Here is a 24,488-nt window from a genome sequence, read left to right on the forward strand (position 1 = left end):
CATCTTCTTGATTCATAGCCAAACACCTTAGGGCTGTGTCCTCACTTGGTAGAAGGAGCAAGGGGTCTCTGTGGCGTCTCTTTTACAAGAGCACTAATCCCATTCATGAGGACCTCATGATCTAATCAACTTCCAGAGGCCCACCCGCTAATACCATCACATCAGGCATCAGGATTCCAACATATGGATTTTGAGGGGACATGAACATATGGATGTTAGCAGATGATGACATGACCATGTGTTGTAGAATCTCCACTTTGTGTGCCTTGGCTGGGAGTCTTTGAGGAAATTACTGAAGCTCTCATTGAATCAGTTGATTCACTTGTAAAAGGAGAAGTGCCTTAGTGTTGTGGGAGGCCATGGGAAAGTCCCCCACTTGAACCTTAACTCTTTGTGTTGGCTGGATCAACAGATTGTGAACTTGGCTCTAAGCAGACCCTCTGGCATGTTGATTTCTTAACAGATGCACAGTGGCTCTGAGGGGATGAAGACTTGGCAGTCTAGTCAGCGACTAACCTGGATGCTGCAGGTTCCTGAAAGTACCACACGATCTCTGCTTGTTTCCCTCCTCTCTTCCTTTGCCATTTGAACTCCCACCATACGTGAAGAGGCTCAGGTGATTGATGTCTGAGAACAGGATGCTGACTGTTCCCTCAGGTAAGAGTTAAGTGCCAGACCTGGGCAAACCATTTTGAGTACCTCCTAGCTCATGTATTTTACTTGCCTCTTTGTGGAGTGTGAACCTCTTAGACCTTAAGCTAGAGGACCTTGGTGCAGAAAAGCTTAGCAGATGGAGGGGAAAATGGAAACAGGAGTTGGATATAGATGTTAGCCTCAGGGGAAAGAATGTGGTTTGAGTTGGGAAATGAGGAGGTGGGTAAAGGGAAGGTGCAGATATATATCCGGTGGCCCTCCTGCCATCTCACTCCCACTCTATCCATAGTAAAGAAACATGAACAAATATTAACAGAACGTTCCCCAGGGCGGGTGCTGGCCCCGGTCACAGACATTCATTCGCTTTGTAATTAACTCGACGGTGTTACTTTAGCATTATTGAGTATTTGAGTATTATTATTTGAGGAGCACTGGGTTCATGTACAGCCACCTCCCTGGGAAACCAGCTTTGCAAAAGCTTCCTGGGTCTCGTTGGGGGTGACAGGGAGGTCTCCAGCTGGGGAGGAGACACCTGCCAGTCCCTTTCCCACTGGCCTGGTCTCTGGAACCCTCTGCCTGGCTCCTGGCTATCAGGCTGGCCAGCAGGCGGTCAGAGCATCTGCAGGGCCCACCTAGGTGCAGGGGTGCAAACCCTGGGCCCAGGAGCTGTGCCCCCTGCGGGGAGGTGAGGGTGCGGTGGGGGTCGGGGTGGAGGTGGGGGGATGGGGCGGCTTGGATCCTGGGCCCAAGCAGGTGAGCGGGGGCGCGCGCACGAGGGCGCGCATGCGCGTGGGCCAGGGCCGGAGCCCGGTGAGGGACACAGCTGAGGCTGCAGCCGTGCCGTGAGTTGGCTCCCAGCCCGCCTGCCGCCCCAAGCCCCCAAGTGTCTGGGCCAGCCAGGGACGGACGCCCACCTCAGCCCCCGACCTGGGACATGCTGCTGCCTGGCGCCTGCGACCCGGCAGCCATGGCTTTGGCGGTTGGGGTACCGGTAGTGCTCGCGGGAGCGCTGGCGGGAGCGCAGGCGGGGCCCCGCGTGGAGAAGACTGGGAGCCATGAGCCTCCAGCCTCGGAGGGTGGCGGCCCTGCTGCTCCTGCTGCTCCTGGAGCCAGAGGCCAGGGCGCGGGACGCGCTTCCCGGGCGCCTCGGTCTTTGGCCGCGCTGGTGGAGTGCCAGCACTGGCTGGGGCAGAGCGCGATGCGATGCCCCCCCGGCGCCCTTGAAAGTCCATCTGGGAGAAGCCTAATGGTGGAGCAGCTGAGACACACAGCCTCCCTCCAGGACCTGCCTCAGTCGCGGTGCTGCCAAGGTAAGGTCCCTAGCGACGAGGTCGCACGTGGCCTTCCCCTCTGCCCCTCTCTGTCTTCCCCTCCCATGAGAACCCTCCCCCCGCCCTGGGGCTCCGGGCTTCTTCTTGGGCTCCTTTGCGGCTGCGGTCTGGACGCCTCAGGAGTGGGCTTTCTGGGTTGGACCCTGGTTCCCTGGAAGAGGAGGGCCCCAGATCGAGTAGGGGGTTAGGCTCAGGCGGTGGTGAGTGGCTCAGGTCGAGAGGGGGGGTGCCCTGAGTGCCCATGGAGGTCTGACTGGGTTGGTGTTTGGCGGGTGGAGGTGGGAAGGAACGAAGGGAGGAACGAAGGGAGGAAGGAAGGAAGGAAAGCGTGGACCGGCGGCTGTGGGCAAGTGTCAAGGCAGGGCCAGGGAAGTGGCAGCCATGAGCAGGAGGAATCATTCCTGCCTGTGAAAATGAAGTACAAGGGACCTGAGACTCCAGAGAAACATTCCAGGGAGAGTCAGGGTGGTGGGCCTGAGTTGCTGGAGGCCAGCAGGGGACGGTGTTGAAGGGATTGAGAGTGGAAGCAGCAGGTGAACACAGGCCTCCTGCCTCCCCCCTCCGCACCTGCTCTCCTGCCCTGCCCAGCCCGCCGCGCCGCGCCCCGCCCCGCCCCTGGTGGCAGAGTTGCACCCTCTGATGGGGAGGGGGAGATCTCACCCCGCTTGTGGCGAAAGGGGGTCCTCTCTCGTGGGAGTCAATGGGACTAGGGGGTAGGAGTCTGGATGAGGGCAAGTGCAACTCCCTGTTGAGCTCTTCATCTCTGAAGGCAATGTGCATTCCATCAATGAAGTGGGAGCCCGGGAGCCAGGAATCAGTGGCGCTTGTGTGTTTTCGAGGGTGGTCCAGACTCTTTCCTAATGGGAGATGTGTGCTGAAGAGAACTGGGTGTTGTGGATGGAGTCCAAAGTCATCTCTTTGGGACACGTTGGGTGGGAACGTCTTCTTCGCACTCTGGCGACGAAGGTGGATGGAAAAGCTCCTTGTCCAAGGCAGACTGGTGGGTTTTGTTCTTCCTCTCCGTGGGGCGTGGTGCTTCCCGTTTCCGTGGAGCGCCTCCTGTCTTGCATTCGTTCCGTGTTTCAAGAGTTTCAGTCCTTGGCAATCGCGTCTCCTCAGGGACTCACCAGGCAGCACGAGGGAGAAGTGACTGGGAGCCCACCGGGTCCCTAGAAACCAGTGCGTGTGTACTGGAGCAGGCAGTGCTCCTCTCTCAGCCTCCTTGGGAAATGAGGTCTTGAGCAAACGGTCTTTCATTGCATGGGTTGTACCTCTCCCCGGTTGTTGGGGGGAGTGTGTGTGCGTGAGTGTGGTGCTGTGGCCCGTGTGGAGTCCGGACCGCGTCAGGGACCCAGTTCTTGGCAAGGAATGCGTTTTGTTGCATGGGAATATCTCATTGCACGAGAGAGTTCCAATCCTGTCTCAAAGGCTGAAAACATCCTGAAGGCAGCACTGTGACCTCACTGAAAGCAAAGGCCTAAGAGCAGAGGCTTTCCCACACTTCCATATGGAGCTGACTGGTGCTTTATGTTTTCAGGAAGATGGTGTGGTGTAGGCCACTTGGAGCAGCTCAGGCTCCTGAGCGTGTGTTTGGTCCCCGAGGGGTGAGTTGTGTCTCTCCGGAATGAAGGAGATTATGGGGACCTTGAGTATCGTTACCTTCATGATTACCGTGATGATTCTGCCTAAGTCATCGCATGGATATTGATCCATGAGCTCACCATGTGAGAGGTTTCCTTGGTAACATAGTCGCCGTGCGTGGCCTCGAAACTTGGTTGTGGTCCGAACACCTTTGATGCTTTGCAAGTCCTGAAGCGGCTCCACGGGTGTGCAGTCCCTGTTGCCATATAGGTGAGGAGGCAGAGTCTGTTGACCTGAAGCCCGTGCAAGTATCCAGGGAGATGTGCGAGGGCCTCTCCCTGAGGCACTGGGTTCCTAGCCGGCTCCACCCAGAATCAGGCAGGGAGGTTTTGTTGATGCCAGCGGGAAGTCCTGAGGAGGGAGGGGGAGCCGGACACCGTCGGGGGAAGGAAGGGATCCCTCCCCTGCCTCACCATCCCCAGCAGTTGCCTAGGTGCTGGCCACGAGGGAGGGGACTGCCTATGCGTGTTTGTTTTCCTTGGTCTTACCCCACCTTGGTAGAGGGCTTAGCCTGTTCCAGGCACTGTTCTGAGCACTTGAGAGATCTATGCAGACGACACAGAGTACCTCGGCAAGGACTCTCGTCCCCGTTCGTATTTCCAAGGGAAGATGTGAAAGAATGTGTGCCGGGGTTCACTGCTGTGAAGCGGGAGGACTCGAGGCATGAAGGCAGGCAGTCGGCCTCCACATGAGCGTGCTGCACCGCTGGCTTTCCCACTGCTGCCTGTCGAGAGGCAGGGAAAGCATTTGCACCTAGCGTGCCTGTCCTGCGAGCAGAGGTGGGCTTGGAGACGTGCGTGTGCCCTCAAACGGGGAATCCAGCAAAATAGGCTCTAGGGCCTGAGTCACGCTCTCTGCGGGGAACCCTATCATTGCACATCCAGCCTGAGACACTTTGGAGAGTGACATGCGGGGCTCTTAGTGAGGGTGGCGGCACAGCGGGGGGCATGGGTCAGCGGGACCTTCCTAGGACACCCCCCCGCCCCCCCCCCCCCGCCGGTGCTGTGGTGCCCCTGAAACCCAGGCAGGGCTGGAAGGAGGAACAGGCTGTTGATGGCACCATCCCTTCCGCAGGGAGGCTTCTTGGGAGCTGGTGACTGAGGGGACCTTTGCGAGTTCCCCCTCTGAATTGCAGGAGAAGCGGCCGAGGGCCCTCATTTCATGCGGTCCACACTCCCCGTCGCCCTGTGTGCCAGTTGCCAGTGTCGCAGGCGCCCAGGTGGTGAACGTGGTCCCCGAGTAGGGAACACCGAGGCCGTTTCTGCGTTCTCAAATGCTAACGTTCTCTGCTTGTGACCCGCGCCCTGGCTGGTCCCAGACCCTGAGCACAGGGCCTGCAGGAAGGGTGAAGGGTGCGAAGCTGTCTCCTGGTAGGTAGCTGCGGTGAGGTCGTTCCCGTTGGCCTGTGCTCACCTGCAGGGCACCTTGGAACCCAAAGCCACGACGTTTCCAGTGGTACAGAGTGCGCTGCAAGGGGAACCTGGGGAGTCACCAGGCCCTGAGGGTAGGCAGGCATGACCTTTATCCATGGGCCTTTTGATCAGAGCGCCCTGTTTGGTAGGTATCGTCAGGGCAGCCTCTTTGGTAGACAGAGGGCAGGTTGTGGACAGTTGTATAGCATCCTTCCTGGTGGTATGTGTCGTAAGGGCTCTGACCTTGCGGAAATGGGCGGGGATGGGTAGAGTGGACTCCTGAATGGAACCTTCCCCGGGCGCCTGGGTGGTTCAGTGGGTTGAGCTTCCGACTTGGGCTCAGGTCACGCCCTCGCGGTTCCTGAGTTCCAGCCCTGCGCTGGGCTCTGTGCCCACAGCTCAGGCCCTGGAGCCTGTTTTCAGATTCTGCGTGTGTCTGTCTCTGCTTCTCTGCCCCTCCCCCACTGGCGGTCACCGGCTTGCCGGCTTGCTCTCTGGCTCCCTGTGTCTCCAGAGTGAAGACACATGAACAAATAGGAAATAGAACGTTCCCCAGGGCAGGTGCTGGCCACGGGCACAGCCATTCATTCGCTGTAGTCATGAACTCGACGGTGTTCCTTTAGTGTTCTCATTTGAGGTTCTCTGTTTCTTTCATTCATTCTGAGAGGCAGAGAGAGAGTGGACGCATGCACGTGTGCCTGTGAGCAGGGATAGGGCAGACAGGGAGGGAGAGAGAGAGGAGGGCCAGCGGGCTCCGCATCGTTGGCGCCCATCTTGAGGTGGGGCTCCTTGTGGAGGCTCAGCCTCACAAACTGTGAGATCGTGACGTGAGGCGAGATCCAGAGCCACATGCTTTGGTTTCTTTTTTAACGTTCACCTCTGAGAGAAAGCGAGAGAGACAGAGAGAGCACAAGCGAGGGAGGGGCAGGGAGAGAGAGAGGAAACCCAGAAGGGAATCAGGTTCCAGGCTCTGAGCTGTCAGCACGGAGCACTAGGCGTGACTCAGCTCAGGAACCCTGAGAGCCTGACGTGACCCGAAGTCGGACCATTACCCAGCTGAGTCATCCAAGCGGCCCACAGAGTTTTCAGTGTGTATTTTCAAAAGAAAAAACAGCTACATTTATATATACATCTAGCTACCTGTGTGTCCATAGGGATACCTGTGTACATACGCATACGTGTCTACAGATACGTACACGTATTCGTGTATGTGTATATATACGTATATGCACACACACACACACACACACACACACACACACACACACACCATGTAAACTGAGCCAAACGGTCTTCTGGGTGGAGACGCGGAGCCAGGAGGGAGGCATCAGCACAAAGTTCAAAATGAAAGGGAAACGTCATTCTCGTATGTATCAGTACGTGCCATGACAGGGAGACACACGCGAGGGTTCTGGTAGGATAGGAAGCTGCTCCCACGGAGAATGCAGGCAAATGGTCCCTGTGGAGCCAATGGAACCCTGGTGCACTTGTGGTATGAGACTGATAAAGAGGCCGAAAACTGGTGACCTTTCTAATGCTAGCAGAGGTCATTTGCATTTGTATAGCATGCGATCATTGACGTTGCCCCTGGGGGGAGAAAGGTTTTGCATCTCTGTTCTCCTAGGTTTGTGGCTTAGTTTGCTCTTCCCTTGTGCACTTGAAAGAGTCCTGACAGGTCCTGATGGTACACAGTAAGGCCAAGTCCCCAGAGTCCAGAGTCCCTTGGTGGGGCTTGTGGGATGGTGTCCTTCCCATGACCATGAAGTCCACAGAGCAGTCTTGTGCTTTTGCTGTAAGTCCTGTTTCTACCAGGTCCAGTCTGGGCGTGCCTCTTTGCAAGTCCTCAGGTGAGGACACGTGATGAAGGCTGCCCATTGGGACTGGCCTTCGATGATCCATCTGGCCGTGACCCCCTGCTCTCCTTCCAGGGCTGCGTAGGTTCGTGCCCTCGATGCTCGTTTCGTAGAAAGCCTTGACTGCTTGGTCTCTCTACTCCTCCTCACCCTGGACGGTAGTCCTGTGGCTCCCCTTGAATCCTCAGGCATACGTTTCCTTGCCCACCTCTGCACACTGGCCCTCCAGAGCAGGGTCTGGTACGCCTTGCACGTTCAGTCGATGCTTGCTGCACAATCGCATGGGTGATGGCCTCTCTCTCTCTCTCTCTCCCTCTCTCTCTCACCAAAAGAAAGAAACGTTGAAAAGCAATGGAAACCCAAGAAAAGAAAAATGGCACGGAGGAGTTGGGATCTGAGGCACACTGTGAAGAAAACACGGGGGTTGGGAGGTAGTGGAGGTGGACAGGCGGTTCCACAGAGTTGAAGGACGTGCCACAGTCAGCGGTGGCAGGGTGGACTTAGGGGTGGGACCGCTGGTGGTGCGGTCCAGGTAGGGCCATGGGAAGGGCATGCAGAGCTGAAAAGCACCGGCCTTTCATGGAGAAGGGAGGTGGAAGGAGTCTCGTGTGCCCAGCGTGTCTCCCTGTCCCTTAGGGCTGCCCTTGCGGTCACGGGTGACGAGCGAGGAGGGTGCACGGCTGTAGATGGCCACGGTTGGCGGGAATGGGAGGCAGAGTGAAGAAGAAACACAGAGGCCTAGGATGCAAGAGGGATCACTGGGTTCACGTGCAGCCACGTCCCTGGGAAACCAGCAATGCAAAAGGTTCCTGGGTCTCTTGAGGGGTGACAGGGAGGTGTCCACCTTGGGAGGAGACACCTGCCGGTCCCTGTCCCACTGGCCTGGTGTCTGGAGCCCTCTGCCTGGCTCGCGGCTGTCAGGCTGGCGGGCAGTCGGTCAGAGCATCTGGTGGGCACAGGGAGGTGCGGTGGTGCAGACCCTGGTGCCCAGGAGCTGTGCCCCCTGTGGGGGGGTGGGGGTGGGGGTGGGGTGGGGGATGGGGCGGCTTGGATATTGGGCCCAAGCAGGTGTGCGGGAGCGCGCGCTCGAGCGCGCGCATGCGCGTGGGCCAGGGCCGGAGCCCGGTGAGGGACACAGCTGAGGCTGCAGCCGTGCCGTGAGTTGGCTCCCAGCCCGCCTGCCGCCCCAAGCCCCCAAGTGTCTGGGCCAGCCAGGGACGGACGCCCACCTCAGCCCCCGACCTGGGACATGCTGCTGCCTGGCGCCTGCGACCCGGCAGCCATGGCTTTGGCGGTAGGGGTAGCGGTAGCGCTCGCGGGAGCGCTGGCGGGAGCGCAGGCGGGGCCCCGCGTGGAGAAGACTGGGAGCCATGAGCCTCCAGCCTCGGAGGGTGGCGGCCCTGCTGCTCCTGCTGCTCCTGGAGCCAGAGGCCAGGGCGCGGGACGCGCTTCCCGGGCGCCTCGGTCTTTGGCCGCGCTGGTGGAGTGCCAGCACTGGCTGGGGCAGAGCGCGATGCGATGCCCCCCCGGCGCCCTTGAAAGTCCATCTGGGAGAAGCCTAATGGTGGAGCAGCTGAGACACACAGCCTCCCTCCAGGACCTGCCTCAGTCGCGGTGCTGCCAAGGTAAGGTCCCTAGCGACGAGGTCGCACGTGGCCTTCCCCTCTGCCCCTCTCTGTCTTCCCCTCCCATGAGAACCCTCCCCCCGCCCTGGGGCTCCGGGCTTCTTCTTGGGCTCCTTTGCGGCTGCGGTCTGGACGCCTCAGGAGTGGGCTTTCTGGGTTGGACCCTGGTTCCCTGGAAGAGGAGGGCCCCAGATCGAGTAGGGGGTTAGGCTCAGGCGGTGGTGAGTGGCTCAGGTCGAGGGGGGGGTGCCCTGAGTGCCCATAGAGGTCTGACTGGGTTGGTGTTTGGCGGGTGGAGGTGGGAAGGAACGAAGGGAGGAACGAAGGGAGGAAGGAAGGAAGGAAAGCGTGGACCGGCGGCTGTGGGAAAGTGTCAAGGCAGGGCCAGGGAAGTGGCAGCCATGAGCAGGAGGAATCATTCCTGCCTGTGAAAATGAAGTACAAGGGACCTGAGACTCCAGAGAAACATTCCAGGGAGAGTCAGGGTGGTGGGCCTGAGTTGCTGGAGGCCAGCAGGGGACGGTGTTGAAGGGATTGAGAGTGGAAGCAGCAGGTGAACACAGGCCTCCTGCCTCCCCCCTCCGCACCTGCTCTCCTGCCCTGCCCAGCCCGCCGCGCCGCGCCCCGCCCCGCCCCTGGTGGCAGAGTTGCACCCTCTGATGGGGAGGGGGAGATCTCACCCCGCTTGTGGCGAAAGGGGGTCCTCTCTCGTGGGAGTCAATGGGACTAGGGGGTAGGAGTCTGGATGAGGGCAAGTGCAACTCCCTGTTGAGCTCTTCATCTCTGAAGGCAATGTGCATTCCATCAATGAAGTGGGAGCCAGGGAGCCAGGAATCAGTGGCGCTTGTGTGTTTTCGAGGGTGGTCCAGACTCTTTCCTGATGGGAGATGTGTGCTGAAGAGAACTGGGTGTTGTGGATGGAGTCCAAAGTCATCTCTTTGGGACACGTTGGGTGGGAACGTCTTCTTCGCACTCTGGCGACGAAGGTGGATGGAAAAGCTCCTTGTCCAAGGCAGACTGGTGGGTTTTGTTCTTCCTCTCCGTGGGGCGTGGTGCTTCCCGTTTCCGTGGAGCGCCTCCTGTCTTGCATTCGTTCCGTGTTTCAAGAGTTTCAGTCCTTGGCAATCGCGTCTCCTCAGGGACTCACCAGGCAGCACGAGGGAGAAGTGACTGGGAGCCCACCGGGTCCCTAGAAACCAGTGCGTGTGTACTGGAGCAGGCAGTGCTCCTCTCTCAGCCTCCTTGGGAAATGAGGTCTTGAGCAAACGGTCTTTCATTGCATGGGTTGTACCTCTCCCCGGTTGTTGGGGGGAGTGTGTGTGCGTGAGTGTGGTGCTGTGGCCCGTGTGGAGTCCGGACCGCGTCAGGGACCCAGTTCTTGGCAAGGAATGCGTTTTGTTGCATGGGAATATCTCATTGCACGAGAGAGTTCCAATCCTGTCTCAAAGGCTGAAAACATCCTGAAGGCAGCACTGTGACCTCACTGAAAGCAAAGGCCTAAGAGCAGAGGCTTTCCCACACTTCCATATGGAGCTGACTGGTGCTTTATGTTTTCAGGAAGATGGTGTGGTGTAGGCCACTTGGAGCAGCTCAGGCTCCTGAGCGTGTGTTTGGTCCCCGAGGGGTGAGTTGTGTCTCTCCGGAATGAAGGAGATTATGGGGACCTTGAGTATCGTTACCTTCATGATTACCGTGATGATTCTGCCTAAGTCATCGCATGGATATTGATCCATGAGCTCGCCATGTGAGAGGTTTCCTTGGTAACATGGTTGCCGTGCGTGGCCTCGAAACTTGGTTGTGGTCCGAACACCTTTGATGCTTTGCAAGTCCCGAAGCGGCTCCACGGGTGTGCAGTCCCTGTTGCCATATAGGTGAGGAGGCAGAGTCTGTTGACCTGAAGCCCGTGCAAGTATCCAGGGAGATGTGCGAGGGCCTCTCCCTGAGGCACTGGGTTCCTAGCCGGCTCCACCCAGAATCAGGCAGGGAGGTTTTGTTGATGCCAGCGGGAAGTCCTGAGGAGGGAGGGGGAGCCGGACACCGTCGGGGGAAGGAAGGGATCCCTCCCCTGCCTCACCATCCCCAGCAGTTGCCTAGGTGCTGGCCACGAGGGAGGGGACTGCCTATGCGTGTTTGTTTTCCTTGGTCTTACCCCACCTTGGTAGAGGGCTTAGCCTGTTCCAGGCACTGTTCTGAGCACTTGAGAGATCTATGCAGACGACACAGAGTACCTCGGCAAGGACTCTCGTCCCCGTTCGTATTTCCAAGGGAAGATGTGAAAGAATGTGTGCCGGGGGTCAGTGCTGTGAAGCGGGAGGACTCGAGGCATGAAGGCAGGCAGTCGGCCTCCACATGAGCGTGCTGCACCGCTGGCTTTCCCACTGCTGCCTGTCGAGAGGCAGGGAAAGCATTTGCACCTAGCGTGCCTGTCCTGCGAGCAGAGGTGGGCTTGGAGACGTGCGTGTGCCCTCAAACGGGGAATCCAGCAAAATAGGCTCTAGGGCCTGAGTCACGCTCTCTGCGGGGAACCCTATCATTGCACATCCAGCCTGAGACACTTTGGAGAGTGACATGCGGGGCTCTTAGTGAGGGTGGCGGCACAGCGGGGGGCATGGGTCAGCGGGACCTTCCTAGGACACCCCCCCGCCCCCCCCCCCCCGCCGGTGCTGTGGTGCCCCTGAAACCCAGGCAGGGCTGGAAGGAGGAACAGGCTGTTGATGGCACCATCCCTTCCGCAGGGAGGCTTCTTGGGAGCTGGTGACTGAGGGGACCTTTGCGAGTTCCCCCTCTGAATTGCAGGAGAAGCGGCCGAGGGCCCTCATTTCATGCGGTCCACACTCCCCGTCGCCCTGTGTGCCAGTTGCCAGTGTCGCAGGCGCCCAGGTGGTGAACGTGGTCCCCGAGTAGGGAACACCGAGGCCGTTTCTGCGTTCTCAAATGCTAACGTTCTCTGCTTGTGACCCGCGCCCTGGCTGGTCCCAGACCCTGAGCACAGGGCCTGCAGGAAGGGTGAAGGGTGCGAAGCTGTCTCCTGGTAGGTAGCTGCGGTGAGGTCGTTCCCGGTGGCCTGTGCTCAGCTGCAGGGCACCTTGGAACCCAAAGCCACGACGTTTCCAGTGGGACAGAGTGCGCCGCAAGGGGAACCTGGGGAGTCACCAGGCCCTGAGGGGAGGCAGGCATGACCTTTATCCATGGGCCTTTTGATCGGAGCGCCCTGTTTGCTAGGTATCGTCAGGGCAGCCTCTTTGGTAGACAGAGGGCAGGTTGTGGACAGTTGTAGAGCATCCTTCCTGGTGGTATGTGTCGTAAGGGCTCTGACCTTGCGCAAATGGGCGGGGATGGGTAGAGTGGACTCCTGAATGGAACCTTCCCCGGGCGCCTGGGTGGTTCAGTGGGTTGAGCTTCCGACTTGGGCTCAGGTCACGCCCTCGCGGTTCCTGAGTTCCAGCCCTGCGCTGGGCTCTGTGCCCACAGCTCAGGCCCTGGAGCCTGTTTTCAGATTCTGCGTGTGTCTGTCTCTGCTTCTCTGCCCCTCCCCCACTGGCGGTCACCGGCTTGCCGGCTTGCTCTCTGGCTCCCTGTGTCTCCAGAGTGAAGACACATGAACAAATAGGAAATAGAACGTTCCCCAGGGCAGGTGCTGGCCACGGGCACAGCCATTCATTCGCTGTAGTCATGAACTCGACGGTGTTCCTTTAGTGTTCTCATTTGAGGTTCTCTGTTTCTTTCATTCATTCTGAGAGGCAGAGAGAGAGTGGACGCATGCACGTGTGCCTGTGAGCAGGGATAGGGCAGACAGGGAGGGAGAGAGAGAGGAGGGCCAGCGGGCTCCGCATCGTTGGCGCCCATCTTGAGGTGGGGCTCCTTGTGGAGGCTCAGCCTCACAAACTGTGAGATCGTGACGTGAGGCGAGATCCAGAGCCACATGCTTTGGTTTCTTTTTTAACGTTCACCTCTGAGAGAAAGCGAGAGAGACAGAGAGAGCACAAGCGAGGGAGGGGCAGGGAGAGAGAGAGGAAACCCAGAAGGGAATCAGGTTCCAGGCTCTGAGCTGTCAGCACGGAGCACTAGGCGTGACTCAGCTCAGGAACCCTGAGAGCCTGACGTGACCCGAAGTCGGACCATTACCCAGCTGAGTCATCCAAGCGGCCCACAGAGTTTTCAGTGTGTATTTTCAAAAGAAAAAACAGCTACATTTATATATACATCTAGCTACCTGTGTGTCCATAGGGATACCTGTGTACATACGCATACGTGTCTACATATACGTACACGTATTCGTGTATGTGTATATATACGTATATGCACACACACACACACACACACACACACACACACACACACCATGTAAACTGAGCCAAACGGTCTTCTGGGTGGAGACGCGGAGCCAGGAGGGAGGCATCAGCACAAAGTTCAAAATGAAAGGGAAACGTCATTCTCGTATGTATCAGTACGTGCCATGACAGGGAGACACACGCGAGGGTTCTGGTAGGATAGGAAGCTGCTCCCACGGAGAATGCAGGCAAATGGTCCCTGTGGAGCCAATGGAACCCTGGTGCACTTGTGGTATGAGACTGATAAAGAGGCCGAAAACTGGTGACCTTTCTAATGCTAGCAGAGGTCATTTGCATTTGTATAGCATGCGATCATTGACGTTGCCCCTGGGGGGAGAAAGGTTTTGCATCTCTGTTCTCCTAGGTTTGTGGCTTAGTTTGCTCTTCCCTTGTGCACTTGAAAGAGTCCTGACAGGTCCTGATGGTACACAGTAAGGCCAAGTCCCCAGAGTCCAGAGTCCCTTGGTGGGGCTTGTGGGATGGTGTCCTTCCCATGACCATGAAGTCCACAGAGCAGTCTTGTGCTTTTGCTGTAAGTCCTGTTTCTACCAGGTCCAGTCTGGGCGTGCCTCTTTGCAAGTCCTCAGGTGAGGACACGTGATGAAGGCTGCCCATTGGGACTGGCCTTCGATGATCCATCTGGCCGTGACCCCCTGCTCTCCTTCCAGGGCTGCGTAGGTTCGTGCCCTCGATGCTCGTTTCGTAGAAAGCCTTGACTGCTTGGTCTCTCTACTCCTCCTCACCCTGGACGGTAGTCCTGTGGCTCCCCTTGAATCCTCAGGCATACGTTTCCTTGCCCACCTCTGCACACTGGCCCTCCAGAGCAGGGTCTGGTACGCCTTGCACGTTCAGTCGATGCTTGCTGCACAATCGCATGGGTGATGGCCTCTCTCTCTCTCTCTCTCCCTCTCTCTCTCACCAAAAGAAAGAAACGTTGAAAAGCAATGGAAACCCAAGAAAAGAAAAATGGCACGGAGGAGTTGGGATCTGAGGCACACTGTGAAGAAAACACGGGGGTTGGGAGGTAGTGGAGGTGGACAGGCGGTTCCACAGAGTTGAAGGACGTGCCACAGTCAGCGGTGGCAGGGTGGACTTAGGGGTGGGACCGCTGGTGGTGCGGTCCAGGTAGGGCCATGGGAAGGGCATGCAGAGCTGAAAAGCACCGGCCTTTCATGGAGAAGGGAGGTGGAAGGAGTCTCGTGTGCCCAGCGTGTCTCCCTGTCCCTTAGGGCTGCCCTTGCGGTCACGGGTGACGAGCGAGGAGGGTGCACGGCTGTAGATGGCCACGGTTGGCGGGAATGGGAGGCAGAGTGAAGAAGAAACACAGAGGCCTAGGATGCAAGAGGGATCACTGGGTTCACGTGCAGCCACGTCCCTGGGAAACCAGCAATGCAAAAGGTTCCTGGGTCTCTTGAGGGGTGACAGGGAGGTGTCCACCTTGGGAGGAGACACCTGCCGGTCCCTGTCCCACTGGCCTGGTGTCTGGAGCCCTCTGCCTGGCTCGCGGCTGTCAGGCTGGCGGGCAGTCGGTCAGAGCATCTGGTGGGCACAGGGAGGTGCGGTGGTGCAGACCCTGGTGCCCAGGAGCTGTGCCCCCTGTGGGGGGGTGGGGGTGGGGGTGGGGTGGGGGATGGGGCGGCTTGGATATTGGGCCCAAGCAGGTGTGCGGGAGCGCGCGCTCGAGCGCGCGCATGCGCGTGGGCCAGGGCCGGAGCCCGGTGAGGGACACAGCTGAGGCTGCAGCCGTGCCGTGAGTTGGCTCCCAGCCCGCCTGCCGCCCCAAGCCCCCAAGTGTCTGGGCCAGCCAGGGACGGACGCCCACCTCAGCCCCCGACCTGGGACATGCTGCTGCCTGGCGCCTGCGACCCGGCAGCCATGGCTTTGGCGGTAGGGGTAGCGGTAGCGCTCGCGGGAGCGCTGGCGGGAGCGCAGGCGGGGCCCCGCGTGGAGAAGACTGGGAGCCATGAGCCTCCAGCCTCGGAGGGTGGCGGCCCTGCTGCTCCTGCTGCTCCTGGAGCCAGAGGCCAGGGCGCGGGACGCGCTTCCCGGGCGCCTCGGTCTTTGGCCGCGCTGGTGGAGTGCCAGCACTGGCTGGGGCAGAGCGCGATGCGATGCCCCCCCGGCGCCCTTGAAAGTCCATCTGGGAGAAGCCTAATGGTGGAGCAGCTGAGACACACAGCCTCCCTCCAGGACCTGCCTCAGTCGCGGTGCTGCCAAGGTAAGGTCCCTAGCGACGAGGTCGCACGTGGCCTTCCCCTCTGCCCCTCTCTGTCTTCCCCTCCCATGAGAACCCTCCCCCCGCCCTGGGGCTCCGGGCTTCTTCTTGGGCTCCTTTGCGGCTGCGGTCTGGACGCCTCAGGAGTGGGCTTTCTGGGTTGGACCCTGGTTCCCTGGAAGAGGAGGGCCCCAGATCGAGTAGGGGGTTAGGCTCAGGCGGTGGTGAGTGGCTCAGGTCGAGAGGGGGGGTGCCCTGAGTGCCCATGGAGGTCTGACTGGGTTGGTGTTTGGCGGGTGGAGGTGGGAAGGAACGAAGGGAGGAACGAAGGGAGGAAGGAAGGAAGGAAAGCGTGGACCGGCGGCTGTGGGCAAGTGTCAAGGCAGGGCCAGGGAAGTGGCAGCCATGAGCAGGAGGAATCATTCCTGCCTGTGAAAATGAAGTACAAGGGACCTGAGACTCCAGAGAAACATTCCAGGGAGAGTCAGGGTGGTGGGCCTGAGTTGCTGGAGGCCAGCAGGGGACGGTGTTGAAGGGATTGAGAGTGGAAGCAGCAGGTGAACACAGGCCTCCTGCCTCCCCCCTCCGCACCTGCTCTCCTGCCCTGCCCAGCCCGCCGCGCCGCGCCCCGCCCCGCCCCTGGTGGCAGAGTTGCACCCTCTGATGGGGAGGGGGAGATCTCACCCCGCTTGTGGCGAAAGGGGGTCCTCTCTCGTGGGAGTCAATGGGACTAGGGGGTAGGAGTCTGGATGAGGGCAAGTGCAACTCCCTGTTGAGCTCTTCATCTCTGAAGGCAATGTGCATTCCATCAATGAAGTGGGAGCCCGGGAGCCAGGAATCAGTGGCGCTTGTGTGTTTTCGAGGGTGGTCCAGACTCTTTCCTAATGGGAGATGTGTGCTGAAGAGAACTGGGTGTTGTGGATGGAGTCCAAAGTCATCTCTTTGGGACACGTTGGGTGGGAACGTCTTCTTCGCACTCTGGCGACGAAGGTGGATGGAAAAGCTCCTTGTCCAAGGCAGACTGGTGGGTTTTGTTCTTCCTCTCCGTGGGGCGTGGTGCTTCCCGTTTCCGTGGAGCGCCTCCTGTCTTGCATTCGTTCCGTGTTTCAAGGGTTTCAGTCCTTGGCAATCGCGTCTCCTCAGGGACTCACCAGGCAGCACGAGGGAGAAGTGACTGGGAGCCCACCGGGTCCCTAGAAACCAGTGCGTGTGTACTGGAGCAGGCAGTGCTCCTCTCTCAGCCTCCTTGGGAAATGAGGTCTTGAGCAAACGGTCTTTCATTGCATGGGTTGTACCTCTCCCCGGTTGTTGGGGGGAGTGTGTGTGCGTGAGTGTGGTGCTGTGGCCCGTGTGGAGTCCGGACCGCGTCAGGGACCCAGTTCTTGGCAAGGAATGCGTTTTGTTGCATGGGAATATCTCATTGCACGAGAGAGTTCCAATCCTGTCTCAAAGGCTGAAAACATCCTGAAGGCAGCACTGTGACCTCACTGAAAGCAAAGGCCTAAGAGCAGAGGCTTTCCCACACTTCCATATGGAGCTGACTGGTGCTTTATGTTTTCAGGAAGATGGTGTGGTGTAGGCCACTTGGAGCAGGTCAGGCTCCTAACAGTCTGTTTTGTCCTCGGGGGGTTAGTTGTCTCTGTCAGCAATTGAGAAGATTAAGATTATCTTGAAGGTCATTATTTTCTTGATTACCGCGATTACTATATTCTGCCTAATCCATGGCATGGAATTTGATAAGGAGCTCGATAACCGGAACGTTTTCATCACCAAAGCTCACTACAACAAGGAGTAAAACAATCACTCTTGTGCAATGGACAATGCACCTTACCTTTATTGTACTATTTTAGAGGTATGTACATACGTTTAGAGTAATGAAAGTGTCCACTTAGATCTAAGGAGTTTTTTGTGACATCACGGTACTTCAAGAAACCATAAAAGTAATGGAAAATCTAAGTTACCTAGTAATCTCAACACTGTGTTCTTTTGGATACGAAATCGTAAGTAAAGAACACATCATGCAAACACTGTCAAGTCCTGATAATTCCTTATTATTCTAGTAGGTCTAGTGAATGGAAGGGACTGAACTAAGGTCTCTGAAAAAGAGGAAACTAGAATTTGAGATATTGAGTCACCTTTACTCTCCCTTTCCCTGTTGACATGGTCTTTTTTTATTCGGTGATGTCTTTTGACCTTTACCCTATTTCCCTCCTCCTGCCCCCCCCCCACCTTTGCAATCATCTTTATGTATTGATGGGCTTGTTTCCTTCTGTTATGAGGATTTTTGTTTTTTGTTTTCTTAGTTTTTGTTTCAGATTTCCTATATATGTGCGAGCATTTATATGTGTTTTTTTCTGTGTGAGTTCTTTCACTAGGCATAATGCCCTCCAGGCTATTATAAACACTGTGGCATGATAACAGGTGTGAAGTCATTTTTGGGAGTTAGTGATTTCATGTGTTCCGAGTTGTACCTAGGGGGGTAATTGAGGGAAGTTGCTGGATGATATGGATGTTCTCCTCTGAACTGTGTAGGAAACTTTAGATTGTTTGCGACTGCCCCTGCACCAAGTTCCAATGTCACCAAGAGGGCACAATGATTCGCTTTCTTCCATATTGTACCCGACACTTGTGTTTTCTTGTCTTTTTGATAAGACCGTTCAGACAGGTTTCAGGTGATATCTCTTTGGCTTTGGACTTTCATTTCCCGAATGTGGAGTGACTTGGAACTTCTCTTCATGTATGTGGTGGCCATCTGTATGTCTTCATTGGAAGAATGCCTCTTCAGGACTCTGCCAGGTCCGTCATTGCTCTTTGCTTTTGCATTGTTGCGCTGTAGGAGATCTTGATTTCTTTTGTGTTTTAACCCTTGACCATGTACGTAGTTTGCAAGTATTTTCGCCCATTCACTATGTTGCCTTCCCATTCTGAAAAGATACTGTTGCTGTGCAGAACTTGTTTTTTTAGTTTCATGTAGTCCCACTTGTTTAGTTTTCCTTTGTGGCTTTGGCTTCTGGTGTCAAATCCCAAAACTCAAGTCAAGACTGAGATCCAAACATTCTCGTGGGTTTGGCATTTGGCTTTGTCCAGCAAAGCCAAGGACAGCAGAAAGGATTGCTTCAGACTCCACACAAGTCAAGAGGCGAGAGGGGTTTAAGGGATGTCTCCGCGAGCTGCTCTCAGGATCCCGCATTCATTAAGCCTACAAACGATGTACAACACATCAGCGGGCCACATGCTAGAAAGAACGTATTGAAGACATGGTACGAACCACATCGAGACAGGATAAAATATTCCACGCGACAACACGGTCCAAGGACTTGGTGAGCCCGTGCCGAACCCAACCCCTAGATACACACGCACTAGATCAGCCAAGTCTCGCCTGCCCCCCAGATACACACCAACTAGGTAAGTGAGCTGCTGCTGGCTGTTTGCAGGAAGGCCAGAGAGCAGTGATCTGCTCTGCCAAGCCTTCCCTATAATCTCCCAACTCAGGACATCGTTGTGCGATTTCCCACACCTCCTGCCCAAGGTCTTATCCAGGACTTTCTGGTTTCAGGTCTCAAGTGTGTAATACATTTTAACTTCGTTTCTGTGTGTGATGCTAAATGGGTGTCAGGTTGTTTTTCCGCGCCTGTTGTTTTTGTATGCCCAGTGTTTCTGGGCACCACCTATTGAGGAGACTGCCTTTGCCTCAGGTTATATTCTTGGTTCTTTTGTTGTGAAATAATTGGTTACGTATGTGTGGGTTTCTTCCTGGACCTTCAGTTCTGGTCCAGTGACCTCTGTCTCTGCATTTACCCCAATACTGTACTGCTTGGGTTATTGTAGCTTTGATATCTAGTTTCCAATCAGAAAGCATGGTGCTTCCAGCTGTTTTCTTCCTTCTCACAATGACTTTGGTATTCAGAGCCTTTTGTGGTTCTGTCCACCTTGAAGGATTATTCTATTTTTGGGAACGTGCTTAAGCTTTGATAGGGATTGCACCTAGGGAATGTGTAGATGGCTTTGAGTAGTGTGGACATTTTGATAATCTTAATTCTTGGGATCCACGAGCATAGAATGTCTTTCTGCTTATTTCTCTTTTCAAATTCTTTCTCCAGTGATTTCTTCTTTTCAGGAAAGAGGTCTCACTCCTTCATGGTTAAAGTCATTCTTTTCTTTTTTAAGTTTTCTATGTTTTTTCTTGAGAGAGATACATGGAAACACACACATACACACACACACACACACACACAAACAGAGAAACAGAGAGAGAGAGAGAGAGAGCGAGTGCATATGAGTGGGGACGAACTGAGAGAAAGGAGACACAGAATCTAAAGTAGGCTCCAGACTCTGAGTTGTCAGCACAGAGCCCCACACAGGGCTCAAAACAACATCATGAGATCACGACCTTAGCCAAAGTCAGATGCTTCACTGACTGTGTCACCCAGGTGTTTGTAGGCTAAATTTCCTCTGAAGCTTTTTCTTCTCTTGGAGTGATTTTAAATTATTTTCTTAATTTCTCTCTCTGAGACTTTGTGTGTCGTGTATAGAATTGAAGCACATTATGTACAACCACATACATATCTTAACATGACTGAATTCATTTATCAGGTCTACCAGTAAGGTTGTGGAGTCACTGCGGTCTCTCTAGAGCATATCATGCACTCCCAATAAGTGAAAAAGTACACATGCACTCGATCCGCCAGGTCTCGCCTGCTCCCCAGATACACACCAACTAGGTAAGTGAGCTGCTGCTGGCTGTTTGCAGGAAGGCCAGAGAGCACTGATTGCTCTGCCAAGCGTTCCCTATAATCTCCCAACTCAGGACATCGTTGTGCGATTTCCCACACCTCCTGTCCAAGGTCTTATCCAGGTCCTTTGTGGTTTCAGGTATCAAGTCTGTAATACATTTCAACTTCGTTTCTGTGTGTGAAGTTAAATAGGTGTCAGGTTGTTTTTCTGCGCCTGTTGTTTTTGTGTGCCCAGTGATTCTGGGCACCACCTATTGAGGAGACTGCCTTTGCCTCAGGTTGTATTCTTGCTTCTTTGGTTGTGAAATAATTGGTTACATATGTGTGGGTTTCTTCCTGGGCCTTCAGTTCTGTTCCAGTGACCTGTGTGTCTGCTATTAGCCGAATAGTGTACAGCTTGTGTTATTGTAGTTTTGAGATCTAGTTTCTTTTTTTTTTTTTTTTTTTTAAATTTTTTTTTTTTCAACGTTTATTTATTTTTGGGACAGAGAGAGACAGAGCATGAACGGGGGAGGGGCAGAGAGAGAGGGAGACACAGAATCGGAAACAGGCTCCAGGCTCCGAGCCATCAGCCCAGAGCCCGACGCGGGGCTCGAACTCGCGGACCGCGAGATCGTGACCTGGCTGAAGTCGGACGCTCAACCGACTGCGCCACCCAGGCGCCCCTTTGAGATCTAGTTTCAAATCAGAAAGCATGATGCTTCCAGCTGTGTTTCTCCTTCTAAAACTGACTTTGGTATTCAGAGGCTTTTGTGGTTCTGTCCACCTTGAAGGATTTTTCTATTTTTGGGAATGTGCTTCCACTTTCATAGGGATTGCACGTAGGAAATGTGTAGATGCTTAAGTAGTGTGGACATTTTTTTTTCAAAGTTTTTATTTATTTTTGGGACAGAGAGAGACAGAGCATGAACGGGGGAGGGGCAGAGAGAGAGGGAGACACAGAATCGGAAACAGGCTCCAGGCTCTGAGCCATCAGCCCAGAGCCCGACGCGGGGCTCGAACTCACGGACCGCGAGATCGTGACCTGGCTGAAGTCGGCCGCTTAACCGACTGCGCCACCCAGGCGCCCCTTTTTAATTTTTTTTTTCAACGTTTTTATTTATTTTTGGGACAGAGAGAGACAGAGCATGAACGGGGGAGGGGCAGAGAGAGAGGGAGACACAGAATCGGAAACAGGCTCCAGGCTCTGAGCCATCAGCCCAGAGCCCGAAGTAGTGTGGACATTTTGAGAATCTTAATTCTTGGGATCCCCTAGCATAGAATGTCTTTCTGCTTATTTCTGTCTTTTCAAACTCTTTCTCCACTGATTTCTCATTTTCAGGAAAGAGGTCTTTCTCCTTCATGGTTAAAGTCATTCTTTTCTTTTTTAAGTTTTCTATGTTTTTCCTTGACAGAGAGAGATACATGGAAACACACACACACACACACACACACACACACACACACACACACAGGGAGAGACAGAGAGAGCGCCTATGAGTTGGGAAGAACTGAGAGAAAGGAGACACAGAATCTAAAGTAGGCTCCAGACTCTGAGTTGTCAGCACAGAGCCCCACACAGGGCTCAAAACAACATCATGAGATCACGACCTTAGCCAAAGTCAGATGCTTCACTGACTGTGCCACCCAGGTGTTTGTAGGCGAAATTTCCTCTGAAGCTTTTTCTTCTCTTGGAGTGATTTTAAATTATTTTCTTAATTTCTCTCTCTGAGACTTTGTGTTTCGTGTATAGAATTGAAGCACATTATGTACAACCACATACATATCTTAACATGACCGAATTCATTTATCAGGTCTACCAGTAAGGTTGTGGAGTCACTGCGGTCTCTCTGGAGCATATCATGCACTCCCAATGAGTGAAAAAGTACCTGGGAACATAAGATGATGCGATCGAATTTAGATGAGAGTAAGCAGATATATGGAGTGAGAGTGTGCAAATTTTCTGAAATGTTTTGTGGTTGATACAATCCAACAAGTCCATAAACATGGTTTGTTTGGATATATGTTTTCTTTAAACCAGACCCAGAGAGCTGGGACATAAATATATGCTTCCCAACACATTGCCACAACACGCCCTGTGCATCTTGGGAGGGAGCCACCTTGTCTCCCTTTTCTGTCCTGGAACCCAGTGCCTGACTCCACCACTCAGTGAATTCGTCTCAGAATACTGCAGTTGGGAAGAGACCTATGTTTTTCATAGACTTCCTGAAAGGCACCTCAAAAACATTGGATTTTACAGAGTTGTGTGTGATCTGTCTGGAATCGTCTGAGGATGTGTCGGTTGGAATGGCACTTTCTTTGCTGGGAGATCAGGGAGCCCTGCAGTATTCCTGTGTGCCTTGTGGTCGGTCACCAGAGGGTGCTGTGTGGCTGCTCATGACAGGGACACTGCTCCCCAAAGATGGGGCTGGCAGGTGCCGGGCGTCACTGCTTGAGGAGCCTGAAGGGTTGAGCGGCTTGACTCGCTATCAAAAGCCTTGACTGAGTCTCCATCCTGCAGTCTCCTTGAGCTCCTGATGTGCTGTGTAAAGGACTCTCTGGCTTGCCGAGGTTCAAGTGGTTCTTGCTGTTGCCACTCAGTCGTCAGGACGAAGACATTCAGGTCCTGGTCTTTAACTCATTGACCTGATCTGCACTTAGAGGTACTTTCCTGAGAGTAAGCGACCCAGCCTGGGAGGAGGACCAGCAAGCAGACAGCAGTGGTCCAGCCTGCATCCTCCCCTGGCCTGAAAGCAAGGACTGGCTGCACTACTGAGAAGCAGAGCTATGGAACAGGAGGTGCACAGGCAGCTGGGGTTTGTCATGGGATGGGGCCTGAATGAGTGTGTTCCAGGGCATGGGGCAGGGATGCTGTGCAGGAGGTCAGAATGAGGGAGTGTGGTTTCTTTCCTTCCCCATGGGTCACTCCTAGGTACCCTGATGGCCTCAGTGCTGGCTTGTCCTCCTGATTCTTCAGGGATCCACCTAGTCCCAGGGGTCCCTGCTTTTCACATAAGACCCCAACGGAATAAAGAGTCTGTAGATATTGTAAACTGGAGGCAGCCCCCGAAAAATGCCTATAAATTATGTCCCCAAAGTTGTGCTTGGTGTACACGCCTACAGAGAGTTTGGTACACATGTGCCCTTGTGTACAGTGATGAGAGACAAAATATTGGAATTGGCCCAGTCATTCAGCTTCTGGAGACGCAGAGTAAAGGATGATGTGTGGCCCCTGAGAATGCAGAAGGGGACAGGACTCTGCCTGTCCACTGTGGCGACATCCCATAGTACAAGACCATAGTCCTGGATGGATGCCCAACCTGTCACACTACTCGTGAACACAAACACAGTCACCTGCTGCACTCAAAGCCAAAGGAGTGTGAAGATGACACCATGTCTTGGGGGCCATTATTTTTTCAAAGAATATACGGGTTTTTTTTTTACCGTATGTATTTGTTGTTTCCTATTTAGTTTTTTGGAAAGAGCAAGAAGGGGAATCCTGACCAGGGAGGGCTTCAAGCTGTCATTGCAGAGCCTGACTTGGGACTTGATCTCAAGAACCAAGAGATTGTGACCTGAGCCAAATTCGACTCGGAAACTCGCCCATTGAGCCACCTTGGTGCCTGTCCTCATTATTTAAATCTTCATTTTACTGAATACGTGTCACCTGTAGAAACCTTTCCAGAGCTTTATACTTTACTGCCTAATAGATTAGCGTAAATGGCATATTGACGGTTTCATTTGGGTAGTTTTATAATACGCACGTTAGACCAATATCACCATGGCCAGTCGAGGAAAATGAAAGATTTTCAAGGTATTCGCTCTAGTCCAGACATTTGTCTTCTGGCTTCTGCTCTTGTGTCAAACCTCAGAGGGTCCCCATGCCAGCTAATGAAGATATTTCAAGTGGGGGCTTCACCTAATCTTTGTTCTTTGAGGACTATTCCTCTGTCATAAAAGATATTAGTGCCATTGAATATTTAAGCAATTATTAATCAGTCTCCTGTCATGTAGCCAGACACAACAGGCCATGTTGTGTGTTTGCACACACATGGAAATCCCAGAGGAGCTAAAGCAGCAGAAACCGAGATCGCTGGTTGCAGAGACTGGGGTGAAGGAATGAGCCGTGGGTGATTAGTAGTGCACGTGTCTCTGTGATGGAAATGTTCTAGGAGTACATAGTGGTCACGGGTGTAAAATCCTGCGAATGTACGTACTGATACTTGAAGTTGTAATTTCACAGGATCAGAGTAAATTTTTTGAAATTTAATTTATGTTTTAATTAAAAAACCAGTAGTACATAAGTATACTAAATACCTCTATACCCAATAATAAAATGACAAAGAACACAATGACAAGGTCAGGGAAATCATCCTTTGGAGCTGCAGCCGACATGAGCCGCTGTTGGGGAGCTGAGGCTGGTTGCTCAGCTGCAGGAGGTGGTTGCTCCAGCCCTTCCGTGACCCCGCCGGCTGGGGCTGGGGGCTGCTCATGCTCTGGGGCCACCAAAGGGGCAGGTGGCTCTTCCAGCTCCTGACTGTCAGCCAGAGCTGGGAGTACCTCCTGCCCTGGTGGGGACGCTGCAGTGAGGGTCTCCGATTCTCGTACACGCTGAGCTCCAGGAGAACTGGTGGCTTCAGGCAGCGTGGGCCGCGAGGCTGCAGTGGGCACCACAGAGATAGCGGGGGCTCGCTCCCCAGGCACGTCTGGACGG

General features: G+C 54.7%; 1 long non-coding RNA gene across 4 annotated transcripts in view; it reads left to right on the forward strand.

Annotated features, from left to right (window-relative positions):
* LOC147583361 (uncharacterized) overlaps window positions 1-24,488 on the forward strand; it is a 476,502-nt gene that overhangs the window by 19,116 nt on the left and 432,898 nt on the right. For all 4 annotated transcript variants that reach the window (XR_015248140.1, XR_015248142.1, XR_015248139.1 and 1 more), the window contains one exon: window positions 464-657. This is a non-coding gene — a long non-coding RNA (uncharacterized LOC147583361). The remainder of the gene's footprint in view (window positions 1-463; window positions 658-24,488) is intronic.

This window comes from Puma concolor, chromosome A2 (genome assembly GCF_028749965.1).
Source record: "Puma concolor isolate L17-30 chromosome A2, mPumCon1.1.hap2, whole genome shotgun sequence".
Taxonomy (NCBI): domain Eukaryota; kingdom Metazoa; phylum Chordata; class Mammalia; order Carnivora; family Felidae; genus Puma; species Puma concolor.